We start from the raw sequence: 9,973 nt of genomic DNA, 5'->3' as shown, positions 1-9,973 counted from the left end.
CAATGGCTACAATATAGGGATACTCCATCGGATCAATTTTTTTTTTAATAAAGGAGCTCGTCACTCCTCCCTACCTCACATAATGCATAAGGCTATCCATTATCGCCATCATCTATATTCATTCTCTAAATGAAATATTGTATCCTAGTCATCAACATTCTCTGCTCTATATCCAGTTGTTTCGCACTCATCCATCCTCTATACCTCTCCACTATACGGGAGAATATGTAGTAGAAACTACCCACTAGATGGAAACTTGGAAACTAGCATCCTGGGTCATCTGATAAGCAGCGTGCGGCGTAAGATCAGATTAAACAGTGACGAGGTACTTTTGCAATTCAACGCCCGCTCCGCTCGGTCCATTTTATGATTAGCCCCTTGCACTATCCCAGTCTTGAATCGAGCGATCTCCTGAATAGATCCCCTTATCCTTCCCATCGATGCGAGCGTCGGCGATGCTCCACGGGGCCAAGGTGGCGCTCGCCGCGCTCCTCGCCGCCTCACCGGCCGGCAGCCTTCTACCTCCCCGGCATTGCGCCCATCGAGATTTGAGTCTGTTCTTCACCACAATCGCAAGTATGCCATGGCTGGGCCGCGAGTACCTAGTCACCAGGCGGCCGGTGCACAACATCCTCACTTCAATCGATCCCCATGGTTTAATTCTGTGCTCTCATTATTTAAAATAACAGCAGATGGTATGCTACTTGCTCGTATTTCTTTTCTGAAATTGCCTGCGTTTTGTAAGTACTCTATTGGAACATATAAGAGCTCTGCAATTTGTGATGTATATGCTTGATGGTGGAGTTGCGGTCCTATTCTGTACAATTGATGGAGTTGGTTCTTGTTATTTTGAAGTTGATTGAGTCCTCACATGGTGCAATTTATGTCCTTGGTTCTGACATTAGCCTAAAGCCTGATATTGGCATGGTATTCAGTAGTTTGCAGGAAGGTGAAGGCTATTGCAGATCCTATGCTTACCCTGCCTCTTTTTGCATTTGCCACACTGAAAATCAGGTGAAGCATATGTTTGTGTTGAAGACAACCATCTTTTGTTGTAGAGGTGTTGGCCTGTAAGTTCATATCTTAGTTACAGCCATATGTTTGTTACTCAAAATTCCACCAAGAAGCTGCTACTTGCTATTTACTTAAATAACGAGAGCAGGGAGAATTAAGCCCCAGTTCAAAATACAATACACTATTGACAGCCTTTTTTTAATCTTCTGAACAGTTCAAAATAACTGATTACATTGTTATACTTGTAGGTTTTCAACATATTTTGATCGAACTAGGTGAAAAAATTGCTACTGTTGCTTCTGTGGAGTATCCAAGTTCCTTTGGGCTGCTTACTCGCTACTGTACTTAGCAGATTTTGGCAAGTTCAATAGGGAAGGATAATTGAAGAATAATGCGTGCTGCACTACTGCTCGATAAGTTGGACGATGACCATTCTTGTGCACTTGCTAAAAGTAGTAGTCAGAACGGCATGCACGCTTGATTATTTGTATGCACTGTGTGCTGCCCAAAGGTTGCATAAACACCATGTGTAATATTAATCCTCTAGTCTCCTATCTTTTGAACGTGTTACCAATGTGAATGATCTATAAGAGTTGAAATGATCCAATCTGTACAGCTGCAGTCTTAAAGGCACCAATTTAGTTGTGCATTATTATAGAACCTACTGAGAGAGCATGATGTTACCATGATGTAACGAACATGGCACCATTTATGCCATTTCGAGTGATTTTGGTGATCGAATGACAACACAATCAATGTGACTAATGGTTTTGACAAGAGAACATTTCTAGATCCCAGGGATGAAGTAAAAAGGCCATTCAAAGCAAAACACGAAGAAAGAACTCAAAGAAACGCTGAATTGGATGAGTTCTGCAGAAATCAGTAGCACCGGAAGAACCGATGCCTAAGCATCGGTGCATCCGATGGTTGTCGGAAGATCCGACGCCCTGGTGTTTGATGTAAGTCTGAGCGTCTCTGAAGCTCAAGTGAAGATCATGTGAGGCACCGGTTGAACCGACGGCATCACGACAGGCATCGGTGCATTGGGCATATTATGTTCCAGAGACGATGTCAAGCGCCCAGGAGAAGATCCTTCAGCACCGGTTGAACCGGTGATGCATCGGAGTAAAGCACCGGTGTAATGACATCAGCAGGAGAGAAAGAAGCTCAACGACTACTTCGGGTCTGAGAGTGACCGGATGAACCGACGCTACCACAGGCAGAGGCATCGGTTCATCCGATGGTACGTAGATTTTTGCTGACCGTTGGAGCAACGGCTCCATGACTTGGAGGCCTATATATATGGCATCCCCCGGCCATTTGAAGATTGCTGGAGTTGCTGGACTTCCCACACATACTCAAGAACACCTCCAAGCCATACAAGAGCATAGTGATCATATCCTTAGACCTTAGTACATTTTGAGAGTGTTGTGTAAAGGATTAGCTCTTAGTGAGTGAGATTGCAAGGCCTTGAGCCTTTGTGCTGTGGTTCTTAAGTGAACCAAAAGAAGATTTCGGTGCGCCGGCACCTTGGAGCTTTGAAGGGTTGCCGGCACGTCATCGACCCTCCAACTTGGTGTGGAGCGGCGACGACAACTTTGTGCGGGGACGTGGAGACACTCATCCTTTGTGGAGAAGCTCCTTAGTAGAACCCGGGGACAAGGTGATCGTTATTTTGTTCACGGAATAGACTTGGTGCCCGAGTAGCAATACTCTTAGTGAGTGCTACAACAACATGGATGTAGGTGTGCCTTTGTGGCTAACCGAACCACGGGATAAACACCCGCGTCAAGAGTTTGCTTTCTCCTATCCCGCTCTTTATGCTTCCGCCTTTCATACTAGCAATTTGTGTGCCTTTACTTTCATAGAGTAGTTTCTTGATAGAAAATGCTATAGGTTGCTAAACTCTTTTGGGATATGGGTTTCACACTAGAACAACCATAGTTGCACATCTAGATAGCACGTTTTAGATTAATATTGTGCAAATAGTTGGAGCCATAGGTCTAAGTTTTTAGTTTGCCTAATTCACGCCGTCCCCCTCTTAGGCTAGAGCGTGTCACCGGTCCTTTCAATTGGTATCAGAGCCGGGACTCACTTCTATCACAAAGAAAGTCAATTCCATTGGCAATTTGTGTTTACCGGCTCACTTGATCGGTTAGGCTTCACCGCCTAGTGAGTTAGCTCTTTTAGGGGAAGGGATGTATTCTCTAGGACCTTCTCCACATTTTGATGGCACGGGCTTCCAACGATGGAAGATTTTGATGCAATCACACCTCCAAGCTAAGGGCCTAAATGTTTGGAGAGTAACAAGTGAAGGAACTAAGAGCAATAGTCAACAAGAGAAGCAATATGATGCTATAGCCAAGTGTGCTATTTTAAATTCTCTTGGTGAAAATGTGTTCAACCATGTGTTTGCTTGCGAAAATACTAAAGTTTTATGGAAAACTATTACTGAGAACCATGAAGGCACAAAATATGTTGCAAATAAAAGATATCATGTTCTCATTGATAAACTTAATAGCTTCAAGCAGCTTGATCATGAAAATGCTGAAACTATGTACTCACGGTTGAATATTCTTGTGAATGAGATTAACTCTTTAGATGTGAAGAAAATTGAAGATTTGAAACTCATTCGCAAGATCCTTCACTCACTCCGAAGGCCGGACTATGATTTGGTGACCACAATTCTATATGAGAAAGATATCAACACAATGACACCAAATCAAGTCTTTAACAAGGTGATCGCCCATGAGCTACGTCATGATATCAAGCCAAGAGCGCCACCTTCTTCACCAACACATAGTGCACTTGCATGCAAGCAAGTCAAAAAGTTGAAGAAGATGGCCATCAAAGGTAGCTCAAGTGAAGAGGAAGATGAGGAGGCATGCCAAAGATCCTCAAGTGATGATCAAAAGCCAATGAACCCCTACCTTTACAAGCAAGTAAAGAAGATGAACAAATGCTTGAAGGAAATCAACTCTATGGGGTATGTGGTCTTCCTCAAAGGTGGGCCTCACCATCAACTTATGAAGGTTGAGAAGAAGTTCAAGAAGAACAAGCAAAAGAAGGAGAAGAAGCCCAATCATGAATCATTTGCCATATTTGATGAATGGGTTAGCGTTGGTGAAGAATCAAGTGCAAGTTCAAGTAATGAATCAAACAAGAAATTCACCACCCGCATGGGATCATCATCCAACACTTGCTTTGTGGCCAAAGATATGGTTAGCGATGTAAGTGATGATGACTCCGACTCTCCTTCAATTGCTGAACTTCTTGACCTTGTTCATGAGCACCAAAAAGTCATTAAGAAACAATCAAAAGAGATTAAAAACCTTAGTGCTCTCAAAGATCTAAATGCTTCTTTTGCTACAAATTTTGAAGATTTAATGTGCAAATTCAAATTGCTTAGCAAGGAGCATAAAGAGCTCAAATTAAAATTTGAGAGCATTAATGATACTAATGACTCTTTGAAAATGAAGCAAACTATCTGAAAGGACCGTGATGTCGCCTAGAGGGGGGTGAATAGGCGCACCTACAAATTTTCACTCAAACACAGCGGATAAAATTCACTGTCTGCCAAACCCGGAACTTCCGGGTTTCAAATCCGGAACTTCCGGATTTGGTCTAGACAGTAGGTGAACTCGGAACTTCCGGGTTTGACAATCCGGAACTTCCGAGTTTACTCAGAACAGAGTGAACACAATAAGAGTAGTGCTAATAAATGAATGTAAATTCAAACCCCAATTGTAGAGTCTGCTCAGAGAAGTTCCTTGAGCAGATTCACGCAGATCCTGCACATACGAAACAACATTATCTCCAAGACACAAGTGTCTAATGAAGAGCTCCTCAAATCTTCAAATAAATGTAAATGCAATGAACACAAGGATTTGTTTTACCGAAGTTCAGATTCACTCCGTGCACCCACGTGTGAATCCTAGTCTCCGTTGAGGAAGCTTATATCGACCCCAAGGTCAAGCTATCTCCTCCTTCCACTATATGACCATGCACCCTCGTGGCACAAGATCGGTGCTACAACAAACTTGCTGCTGCTCACCACAATCCTTGGGAGCTAGCCGGCGACGCCTAGCCGTCTAGGAGGCTTCACCTCCAAGAGTAACAAATATGAATCACACAAATCACGGCTAATCTCAAGTGCTCAAGATTTGCTGTGCTCTCTAGTACTCTCAAGCATTCACTCTCTCAACCCAACTCAAGGATATACACTAATCACATAATCTCACAAAGAGAGGTTGGGGAGATCTCAACTATGGCTACCAAGCTTCTTGGGACGACCAGCAATCAATAGAATAGAGCCTAGAACAACAGCCCACCAAGGAGGGGACTAAGGGGTATAAATAGCTGGTCCCAACAAAACTAGCCGTTATGTGACAGTTAGAATCCGGAACTTCCGGATTCTACAACACGGAACCTCCGGGTTTTCAAACCTACTAGCCGTTAGTACCACGTGTGCCAAATCCGGAACTTCCGGATTCCAAATCCGGAACTTCCGGATTTGCCCTGGCAGTAATGTTAAAGTGTGTACGTGAGGCTTTTATGTCTCTCTCAACTCATATGTGTTACTTGAGCACTGAGACTAAACCAAAGACCATTGTGATGCATCCCTCTTGATAGTACGGCATACCTAAACTCAAGATCAAAGATAAATTACACTTCAACTTCTTGAGCTTCTCTTTTTCATCCTATGCCGTGTGTTGATCAATCACAATCTGAGGTGTGCATCCAACTTGGCTTCTTTACTTTGAGCACATCTTCCTTGAGCTAGTGACCTTGAACCTTTATCCTTGAATGACATCCACTTCTAGTTCAAGTCACCATCTTCATAATCAGATTCTAGTAAGATTGATACTTGCCAACATGAACACCACACATGGCCAAGATTCTTCAAGTTGAACCCAACGAACGTTTCGTTACCCTAGCATTGGTTCCTCGGCACAACCACAATTGCTCTTCTCCAAGCTTAGTACCTAGAAACTCATTCCCGAATTCCAACTCTTCATCCTTGCATCACATATAGCTTCATGTAGGCTTGTATCACATTTAACTTACAATGAAATCCATTTTGCTCATGCCGTCCTTTCTTCAGTACTTTGTGGGCATCAACATCTTCATTCTTTGAGCATACCCGCTTTGAGCTAGTGACTTTGAATCTTTGATTTGCATAGGAGTGAAATCCAACTTAATTCACAAGTCACTTTCTTTTCTTGAATAATGACACTCTTCAACATAGAGCTCTCCATGACTCTAGGATCTCCGGCTTTTGACCCGTATCGGTTTCTTTGCTCCTCCCAAGCCGTCGCTTGTGTAGCCTCTTGAAACACGCCTCTCGGTCCTCTACCTTTATCCTAGCCGTCCATCTTGAACTCATATTGATTTGTGTCATGCATGAAATCTTCATTGTCAGTTTGAATTCTCAATTCAATCTTATATGCAAGCTTTTCAATTTGAGACATCATATATGCATCTCATGTCACATTCTATTTTGCCTTGCTTGCTTCTTTAGTTAATAACCATTTATCACATGTGACAAGATCTTCCATATTTGAGATTACTTTGTGTAATTTCAAATAAAAAGGATTGATTAGTTCACTTTGTTAATTTGTAAAATATATGCAATTATCATTTGTAATGCTCTTAACAAGCTTTAGAGGGGGGTGAATAGGCGCACCTACAAATTTTCACTATCCCTTGTGCAATTCCTATCTCTAGGGTAGATGCTTCAACTTCTTGCATTGATTTAATTGATGATTATTGCTCTAACCCTTGCAATGAGAATATTGTTGTAGAATCATGTGATGATCTCATTGCCAAGGAGAATGATGAGCTCAAGCAAGAAGTGGAAAGGCTCATGAAGGACTTATATAGATTGAAGGGCAAAGGCATAGAGAGCAATGTCCAACCTTCTCAAGATAACCGTGAAAACATGGTGAAGAAGCTTGAGAAGGGGTCCACCGTGACTTGCTCAAAGTGCCACAAAGAAGGCCACAAATCCAACAAGTGTCCTCAACCAAGGAAGAAGCTTTCGGATGAGAAGAACAAGAAGAAGCTTACAATCAAGAGTTCTCTCATCTACACCCAGCCAAACCGGAGGAACAAAAGCAATAGCACCTCCTATGTGATAAAAAAGAAGACCAATGGCAAGGTGGTTGCTCACAAGGTTGGGAAGAAGGAAAGGAGTTGGAACCACTCCATTTGGGTACCCAAGGACATCATCACTAATATAAAGGGGTCTCAAATGGTGTGGGTTCCAAAGGAGACTTGAAGCCCAAGAATGACTTCGGGGGATTTAGATGCTTAGGTTACAAGTTGAAGAGAAGGTTCAAGCCAAAGAAGCTAAGCTCACAACTTGGACATTTGTTGCCCAAATCCCCCATAAGGTAATGGTAGCTAGATTTCAATTCAAGTATCATGTAGCTCCATTGCTTTTTTGCTAAGTTGTTTGCATACATTGCATCTCCTAGTGCTATATATGGTGGGTTGCTTGTGTCATGATTCTAACCCATGAGCAATCTACATGGTTTGATAAGTGTGTAGAAAGATATACAAGATTACCCTTCATGGTACATGCATCTCATGAGGTATGTATTTCATATGTGTACCATGAACACAAGCTATAGGGTAAACTTCCTAATTGTGTCAAAATCAATGTGCATACATTTGCTTGGTGATTCAAACACTAAATGCACACATTTAGGGGAAGTTCATTCTATGGTTTGTGATTTTGAGACTAACATGTTTCCAAGTTTATCTTTTGTAGTCTCACGATGGAGTTAACACTCTACAAGAATATTTCTCACGATCAATGTGAACAAACAACTCTATAAGAGTGATTAGATAAATTGTGCTTTCACGCATATTGAGCCATGCTTTATTAAACTTAAATGCTCATATCTAAGTTCATAGGCTATGTGCTCATACATTTGCTTAACCTTGGTGTATCAAGTATTCTTGACCTCAAAGACTTTCAATTGGTATTCAACTTCATTTGGTATCATTTTCAAGTCACTTTCAAATTGATACATGCAAGGTAAACACGACGTCGCCTCGCCCTTCTAGACCCCGCGCGCTGGCCTTGCCCGCACGCGCGTCGCCCAAGCCGCCGTTGCCGTTCCACGCCGCCGCGTCGCGCAGCGGACCCGGGTCACCGGTGTTCTACGAACGCGGCACAGCCACGCTGCGACCCTGGGATGCCAGGAGCTCGTGCGTGAGCGCATTCCCGTGCCAAGCCAGAGCCTGGCCTTGCCGTTGCCCAGATCCTGTCGCTGTTGTGTCGTTGTGCGTGCCCGGGGTACCGGTGTCTCGCACACAGCACGACCGTGCGCGGCCTCGGAAAGCCGAGAGCCCGCACGCGAGCACGAACCTGGCCGCCTCACCCTCACCCTGACCATGCACATCCTGCACACGCACAACCCCGCCGTTGTCCAAACCCCCGCGCACACGTCTCTCGCCGTGTCGCCCTTGGCTCCGCTCCGCCCTAGCCTTGAGCCGCCGCCTTGACCTTGTCCTGAACCCGCCTCACCTTGCCGCCGCTCGCGACCATTGAACAGCCGCTGTACCTCGTCTTCGCTCTGCCCTGGACCCGCTCCACCATCGCCGTCGCCGCCGCGCGGACGCGCACACACGCGCCAGCCGCCGCGTCGCCACGAGCCCGTGCCTGCCCGGCTTGGCCTTGCCTTCGCCGCCCGAAGACACCGCCGTCGTCGCCGCCTGGAGGACGCGCCATCGCCGGACCAAGCTGTCAGAGGGAGGAGCAGCCGCCGACCCACGGGCCGGTGCGGTCAGCAAGGGAAGAAAAGGAGAAAGGAAGAAGGAGAGAAGAAAGGAGGAGGAGGAAAAGGAAAGAAGAAGGAGAGAGGAGAATGGGCCGCCATCCCCTTGCCAAGTCGGCCAGCCGAGTGTGGGCCAAGTTGAGCTGACCCACTAAGCTACGGTCTCGAGCCGGCTTGCGAGCCGCTCCCCATGAGCCAGCCTGTTGTCCCAAAGCCAAGCCAGCCTGCTAACCAAGCCGAGCCGGCCCAGCTGCCCCCTTTGAGCCCGTTAAACCTTTGAGCCCGTTAACCTTTAGAGCCTTGTTCTTTTTCTTTTTTCTTTAAACCGACCTGACACACGGGACCCGTTTGTCAGTGACTCTGTATCGCTGACATGTGGACCCCATCTGGACATGGACCCAGTTGACCGTTGACTTGGTCAACGTTGACCAAGTCAACGGTGATGTCATGATGACGTCAGCAGTTGCCGACATCATGCTGACGTTAGCAGGACACGTGGCACTCTCTGGTGCTGCAACGTGTCACGCTGTGTGTTTTTCTTTTTCCGAAAACCCTTTAATAATTTTAGAAATTGTTTTAAGCTTCAGAAATTTATAATAAATCAACCGAAGCTCCGAAAATTATGAAACTAGTTTCATAATTCTTCTAAAATCATGATATACACGTTAGAGTAGGTTTTGTTGTGAGTTGGATCTTATTTGAGTAGTTTTGTGCATTTTTGCACTTTGGCCCCTATAGTAATCCGTAATTACAAATAGGTCCTGTTGCTGAAGAGAAGACCGACGACCAGGACTACCAGGAGTCTCAGGAGCTCTACGAGGAGCACCCAGGTTCACGCCCATCTATGATTTGAATTCCTATTTAGGCATTGCTTGCTAGAAATGCTAGTGCTCTACTTGTGTGTATGTGATATAAGCCTGCACGGCCTACTTACTTATCCTATTCCTTGTACCCTATGACTCCTTGATGGATTCTTAAATGCTTTGGCTACTATGTGAGAGATTGGGTATGGGAATGCCATGATATGATAGTCTTGCATGCTTGAGGACCCACTTTGTGAGGAGCCAAAGATAGGGCTTTTAGCGGTGGCAAGCTACTGGCCGGGAATGTGTATTGGGCATATTCTGGGGAGCACCTATGGCGGGTGCGGGAAGAGAAGGAGAGGCGATACC

The 9,973-nt window shown here is 44.9% G+C and overlaps 1 long non-coding RNA gene across 1 annotated transcript; it reads left to right on the top strand.

The window, feature by feature from the left end:
- Positions 1–223: 223 nt before the first annotated feature.
- Positions 224–1,578, top strand: LOC120682757. Its single transcript, XR_005678597.1, has 2 exons — positions 224–1,014; positions 1,263–1,578. It is a non-coding gene; the product is annotated as an uncharacterized LOC120682757 (long non-coding RNA).
- The last annotated feature ends 8,395 nt before the right edge of the window (positions 1,579–9,973 follow it).

This window comes from Panicum virgatum, chromosome 7N, assembly GCF_016808335.1.
Source record: "Panicum virgatum strain AP13 chromosome 7N, P.virgatum_v5, whole genome shotgun sequence".
Lineage (NCBI taxonomy): Eukaryota > Viridiplantae > Streptophyta > Magnoliopsida > Poales > Poaceae > Panicum > Panicum virgatum.
This window is presented reverse-complemented; position numbering and strand designations above follow the sequence as displayed.